Source organism: Pan paniscus, chromosome 19, assembly GCF_029289425.2.
Source record: "Pan paniscus chromosome 19, NHGRI_mPanPan1-v2.0_pri, whole genome shotgun sequence".
NCBI classification, from domain to species: Eukaryota; Metazoa; Chordata; class Mammalia; order Primates; family Hominidae; genus Pan; species Pan paniscus.
Window position 1 is genome coordinate 51,320,705 of NC_073268.2, and position 7,586 is coordinate 51,328,290.

At 39.7% G+C, this 7,586-nt stretch overlaps 1 pseudogene; it reads right to left on the minus strand.

Moving 5' to 3' along the window:
- Positions 1–536: 536 nt before the first annotated feature.
- On the minus strand, positions 537–6,649 carry LOC103783260 (transportin-1-like; annotated as a pseudogene).
- Positions 6,650–7,586: the final 937 nt, after the last annotated feature.

Genomic DNA, 7,586 nt, shown 5'->3' on the forward strand with positions numbered 1-7,586 from the left:
GAGGACAAAGAAAGCCTGCTGCACTGGGATGAACCCCACACTCCTTGGCAGAGCGTAGGCTACCCTGGGCCATCTGCCTGCCGCCTTCCTCTCCACTCTCATCTCTTCCTGCCATCCTTTTTTCCTTTTTGGGCCAATTTTAGTATTTTCCCTAATGCATTCTATTGCTTCAGACCTTCACACATGCTGTCCCCTCTCTAGGATTACAAAAGTCACATGAACTCATTATCAGTAAGTCTAACACAATGGAAACACACGACAGAGTAGAAGCTGGCCAGCACCCCTGCTCTCCATTAGTAAGCATTTGTGCTATGCGTTCGCAGATGTGTTTTCTGCGCATATTCTAATGCACTGTCTCTCACACACATGCATGCCAGATTTTCCTCCCTGCCTCCAAAATGGGAAATACCTCCTTTAATGCACGCTTTCTCCTCTTAATGCATTACAGACTCTTTCCACATACATAGACAGCACATACTTGCTTATGCTTATATTTCAGTACAAATGTACATACAGTACATTTCAGTACACAGAGAGGTGCCTTGTTCTTTAAGATACATCTTTAGAGTTTGGTTGTATGGATTAATCACAATATATTTAAACAACTGCATTAATGAAGCATCCCCCCCATCGCTTATTTTCTTTCTTTCTTTCTTTCTTTTAAAACAGGAGTCTTGCTCTGTTGCCCAGGCTGGAGTGCCATGGCATGATATCAACTCACTGTAACCTTCACCTCCCAGGTTCAAGTGATCCTCCCACCTAAGCCTCCCAAGTAGCTGGGATTACAGGTGCCCTCCACCATGCCTAGATTTTTTGTGTGTGTGCGTGTATTTTTTTAATAGAGATGTATTTTTTTCACCATGTTGGTCAGGCTGGTCTCAAACTCCTGACCTGAACTGATCCACCTGCCTTAGCCTCCCAAAGTGCTAGGATTACAGGTATGAGCCACTGTGCCCAGCCACACTTTCTTTCTTTTTCTTCTTTTTTTTCCCCCCTCTTCACATCCACTGTGGAGTTGTAACTGGAGACATATTTCCACCCACAAAGCCTCCAGATGTTAAAACGTTTCCCAACGTCAACTTAATACAGTGATGGCAACACCTCCCTCCCGCCCCTCCCAGTAGGGTTGAGATTATACTGTATTCCCTACTGGTTTACCCTTCCCCCCATGAAGGGTAGCATTTTCCCTGGGTGCAGAGGCTCCCTCATAGTCTCCAAGACTGAAGGACCCCTAATTTTGGGACTGCAGCTTAAGTGTATTACATTAAACACCATAAAAAGCTACAAGATGCTCTTTTAAGGGAAGAGGAAACTGGTCAGAGAAATGCCTCCCATTTTCATTGCCAATTTGATTTTTAAATCCATGAAGGATCTTACAGAACATGTCTCTGAGATAATCTTTTGGGTTAATCCATGATGCAACAGCATCACAAAAAAATATAAAATCTTGGATTATGCCATTGGGATTCACACTGATCATGGTGCAGATTCCACGGAATGCTGAATCCTTTTCTCATTGTGTCTTATGTTTCTCAGAGAGGTGCACCAGGGTCTCGTAAACTGCTGTAGCATGGGGGCCACCTCTTGAGGACAAACATAACCAAGACAACCAATTGTTACTGCTGTATTCTTTAACAACGTCTTTGGTGTGTTGGGTCTGTTAATGATTTCTACAAGCTGGTGCAACACCATAGGGATATAAGGCTGCATCTCTATACCCATTTGAATGGGGATTTCTCCAATTGCTCATGTGTCATTGTTGCAGACTGAAATGAATTCTGGAGTTAGGTTGGTTCCCAATATTGGCATGAAATCAGCTACACAAGGCTTAACATGCTGAAAGCAAGCTTTTGTGAGGTCACTTAACAGGGCAAAAGAACTCTGTCGAACTTCCGGCATTTTATCCTGCATGCACTGATATGTTAGTGTTAGGATGTTACTTCGGGCTACCAGTTGTTCAATATTGCCTCCAAGTCCTTCAGCCAGGCCACTCAGTAAATCAAGAGCCACTATCATAAAATCTTTATCTGGAGCTTCATATTGATCTGGTTGAGCATTGCTTAGCATGGCTTGTGCAAGAGTCTTCTGTACTAGGTTTACCCAATGCTGACACATAGGTTCACAGTATGGAAGGAAGCCAGACTGCAGCACTGTGGTAGCTGAAAATGGACACTCAGGTAAAGGGAAAAGATCTTTATCTTCATCCTTTAACATGTTCCGTTTCTGGATCAGTGGAGGCATTCGCATTTGAATATATTCTGGTTTGTTTAAATGATGTCCTACTGAATCTGCTAATGTCCCTCTGGCATTGTAAAGAATGAGCAGGTTCTTATGCTGGTATTTACTAAATGCAAAGACCAGGGTATCAAGTATATAAGCAAGGTAAGCAACAAGTTCTGTACAAGCCTCCTCTTCTAGGGTAGCAAAGGCACTGCAGGCAGCTTCTGGTACTCTCTTGTTGCTATCCAGGATGCGTTTTAGCAACTCTGTCATTAATGACTTCAGGTACGTGTCTGGTGGCTGGCTGACTACCCAGTGTGCATAGCGGCTAAGAGTCCAGCATGTTATGGAACGGACAAGAGCCTTTTTATCAGAGAGGCACTGAATAAGGTGAGGAATAAGCTCAGGCAAGCAAGGAATCATGCCCTGCATGCAACCTTCAGCAACTGTTCCTAAACCCAAGATGGCTAATTCTTTAACAACCCATTCATGATGAAAAAGTAATTCTTTCAAAAGGGGCAATATATATGGCAGCAGTTCATCATGATGCACATTTGCAAGAACATCTAGGGCGGCAACAGAACATTTCCTTAGATTCCAGTCAGAAATTGTATCATCATCATCAATTTCATTATCATCATCATCATCATCTTCCTCTTCAATTCCATATTTATCATGCTGCTGAGCCACTGTCCTTGATCGGTGAAAACGTGGCCATATATCCTGTTCACTATCAGGAGTCATTTCATCTTCTTCAATGTCACCCTTAGGTAGGATAATATCTATATCTGAGTACTTCATGCCATTCACTAACACAGGAATCAACCTGGGAAGATGCCTTACGAATACATCTTTGCATACTTGCTGTTCAGCTAAAGTTAGCCAAAATTCACAGGCTTCTAAAGCCACATTTTCATCTTGATCTTGAGTCCTCTGTAGCATCTACTCAACTATATTACGCATGTGAGGGAGCAGGCGATCCACTCAAACTTCAAACAACATCACAAGTGCTCGGCACACATTTTTCCATACCTCTGGCTCACCAGCCAATGCAAAGAGATTTCTCAATAAAAGAATCAATGTGCAACATCAGAGCTTGAGTCCTGATGATAAACTGATTGACACATACAACAGCGTGAGACCTTATTTTTGGACTACTGTGCTTGAAGAACTGTAAAAATTTGGGAATCCTGATGTTGAGAGGACAATCTAAAACATCACTATCTAAAATCTCAACAGAATCTTCACAAATCTTCTGAAGGGTGCCAAATGCTCCCTCACAGGTGGTGTAATCTTCAGAATCCAACAGGCTACAGAGTTTTGGTAAGAGGTCAGGCCAATTCTGCAATTCTCTCTTGGAGGCTATAGTTGTGATCAAAATACCAACAGTGGCTCTAATCAGAAGAGAGGAGTCACCAATATTATTTAAACATTCATTTTTAATGAAGTTTATTGCACCATTTGGGAAGTTCTGAAAGTGTGCTTTCACATTATTCTTCAAGATGAGACCACGCAATGATCTTGTGGGTTCAGATTTTAATTTTGTAAGAACAAAAATCAAGTAGTTGCTAAAGCCTGGATATTTATTAAGTTGTTCCAGTTTCTAGAATTGTTGCACAGTTCTCTGGATGGTGGTGTCTGGGGACTGGGACTCCTTCAATAGCTGCAGGATTTGCTGAAGCCCTTGCTTATCAGGTTTCCATTCATACTCCACCTTGGTTTGCTGGAGTGCCCCAAAGGAAGTCTCGGACAGTGAAACCCAGTGGAACTGCTCCTGGCAGCCCAGCCGCCGACGTCTGCTGCTGCTGCCACCACGGCTACAGAGCGCAAGGAGCCAGCCAGACTGAGTCCGATTTGATGTGTATCCTTGTTTGATGCCCAGGTTGGAAGCATGTCACAATGAGTCAACTAAGCAATAACTAGAATATTATTGATTCCAGAAAGCTTTCTCTTATTTTAACTCTGTATTTCAGAACTTCAAGGTCTATGAATAGTTACCCACCTATAAAATGAATTAAATTTAACTAAATCCTAGTATTGTGAAGAATTAGTTTTTCGCCATTTCTGTTTACTCTTATACTAACTGAAAGACTGTCTCACCACAATGCTTGATGTAAATGGTCTGATTGGTTAGTGACAACCTCATTAATTATTGCAGCTTGCAAAGGGATTGATTTTTAAATTTTTACTTATTAATTATATACGTGCTTATTTGTTTTCTCATTTACTTGCTTTCTTATTTATTTGCTTATTACTTACTTTCCTGTTGTTTTAAAAGAGGATTCTAATTAGATATTATCTAAGTGATTTTGCCAAGTTCTTACATTTTGTTGGTTTAAATTGCTTTAAGATATATGCTTGAAATCACGTTTATTCTCGAAATGTGTGCCACTTGCAGTGTGTGTGTGAAGGGAAATGAGTTATTTTTTAAAAAGAGAATTATTTAGATATGGTTTTAGTGATTCCTCAGCATGATAACTGGTGATGAAATGTAGCTTATTGTTTTCAGCTAGTTTACATTGGTCTTGAGACAAACAGAATTTTGTTTCTTAATTACAGGCTCTAGATGACTTTATAGAACACCTCAGGGCTGTTATCAAGTACTTACATACGAAGGATAACTCCATTTGATTATATATTTTATACCCCAAAGGAAAATAAGTTTAAATTTAATTTTAACCAGATGATGCCATCGGTACGGAGTCACTCTGTCGTTGTGTCCACACTGGCCAGGATGCATTTTAATGAATGGTGTTTGTTTATTCAGTCTTAGCCAAATGAGCAAGGACCTGGAGACTGGGCAATTTGAGAAGACGTTTAGGAACCACTGGCTTTTCTCTGTTGATGCCACTATGTAAACTAAGGCTGACAGTGGGTAGGGAATGTGTGTGGAATTCCTGTGTGATTCACTGTAACTGTGGTGTGCTGAATGCGTGCTTAAGCTAGTGTCAGCATTGTCTTCCTGTAAGTTAAAGATCCCTTCTGTGAGCAGGACTCCTGAGGACTCAGGAATGTTGTATTTTGAAATCTGCTTTAGAGGATATTTTAAGACTTTTAATAAAAGAAAGATGACTAATGTATAAGGGGACTTAAGGGGAAGAAAAACCCTTTCCTCTATAGGGTAGCATATTTGGGATTATAATTTTTGTTTTCTTTAGGTTGGTTTCATTTCAAGTGAATCCAGTAAACACTGTTTTCTTTGACAATATTGCTATAAAATTACCATAATATGAGGATATGTTATCAATCTCAAATATATAAAATGACCAATTTCAGTGAGCATTTATTTATCCTTTTAAGAAAACCTATTCTATTAAAATCCAATTTTGTGCAAAAAGTGGGAAATAAATGGAGGCATAAGTGTTTGCTTTATGAGACTATTTGATTCATGTAAATAGAAAATAGTTTTATTACATGTAAAATATGATTTAAATTGGTCAAAATGTCATTTCCAGAAAGCATACCTTTTAAGCCAGCACTCATTACACAGAACAAGGATTCTATCCGTGTGCCACAAACCACTTCAAATAATTTTCTTTATATGTAATGACATATAAAGAAATATATGTAATGACATGTTCCTTAGAGTCCATCTCAACTCCAATTCCTCAGGAACATTGTCTTTGAGTACAAATTATAATGAGTTTATTTTCTAACTAAAGTATAGTAGTTAGACTATTTTATTAGCTAGTTTGGTTCTGACCTCTGTGGTTGAGAACAGATACAAGACAAATGCTATTATATCTTCAGATCTTATAGAAAGCAGATAGTGGAAATGATGAAGTGTACCTGGCTGGCTTTCTGACGATTTGTGTGAAATGCTTGGCTTTGTAATTTTACATTTCTTTCTAGTCTGATGGCTTGAGTTTATTTAGATAGAAATGTATTTCTACATGGCTATCTGATTTTTAAAATGCTGCTTCACAGTTGTATACTACTTAAGGTATGTAGCTTTATATTTAATCTAAGTTGGAATTGGGTTTTTGTTATTGTCATTTGGTACATTGGTCAACAGTTAATAAATGTTTAACTTTTTGTTTTGAGTTAATTATAGATTTGCATGCAGTTGTAAGAAATAATACAGAGAGGCCGGGTGTGGTGGCTTATGCATGTGATTCCAGTTACCTGGGAGGCTGAGGCGGGAGGATCCCTTGAAGCCCAGGAGTTCAAAGATGTAGTGAGCTGTGATGGTGCCACTGCACTCCAGCCTGGGTGACAGTGAGACCCCATCTCTACAAAGAAAAACAAAAAGAAATAATACAAAGAAATCTCACGTACGGGCCTACCAAATTTTATTGTGTTTGCTTTATTGCACTTTGCAGATATTATTTTTTTACAAACTGAAGGTTGGTGGCAACCCTGTGTCAAGCAAGTCTTGCGGTGCTGTTTTTCTAACAGCATATGCTCACTTTGTGTCTCTGTGTTCCATTTCGGTAACAGTATTTTAGATGTTTTCATTATCTGTTATAGCGATCAGCGATCTTTGATGTTGCTATTGTAATTGTTTACAACCTCAGTGATATAAGAGGGTGAACTTATTAATCAATGTTGTGTATGTGTCTTTTTTTTTTTTTTAAGACAGGGTCTGTCTCTGTCATCCAGGCTGGAGTGCAGTGGCATAGTCACAGCTCACTGCAACCTCCACCTTCCGGTGGAAGGTGCCATTTAAGACTTTCCTCCTAGAAACGAGAAGTCAGTGCCTGGCTTCAAAGCTTCAAAGGACAGCTGACTGTCTTCTTAGGGGCCAACATAGCTGGTGACTTTAAATTGAAGCCATTGTTTGTTTACCATCCCAGAAATGCTAGAGCCCTTAAGAATTATGTTCAATCTACTCTGCCTGTGCTCTGTACACTTAACAGCAAAGCCTGGAAGACATCTGTTTACAGCATGATTTGCTGAATATTTGAAGCCCACTGTGGAGACCTACTGCTCAGAAAAAAAAGAATTCTTTCAAAATATTATTTCTTTTTGACAACACACCTGGTTACTCAAGAGCTCTGATGGAGATGTACAAGGAGAGGAATGTTGTTTTCACGCCTGCCAACACAGCATGCATTGTGAAGCCCGTGGTTCAAGGAGTGATTTTGACTTTCAAGTCTTATTAGTTAAGAAATACATTTTGTAAGGCTAAAGCTGTCATAGATAGTGATTCTTCTGATGCATCTGTGCAAAGTAAATGGAAAGCGTTGTGGAAAGGAGTTACCATTCTAGATACCATTAAGAACATTCATGAGGAGGTCAGAATATCAACATTAACAGGAGTTTGGAAGAAATTGATTCCAACCACCCTGGATGACTTTGAGGGGTTCAAGCCTTCAGTGGAGAAAGTAACGGCAGATGTGGCAGAACTCGCAAGAAAACTAGAA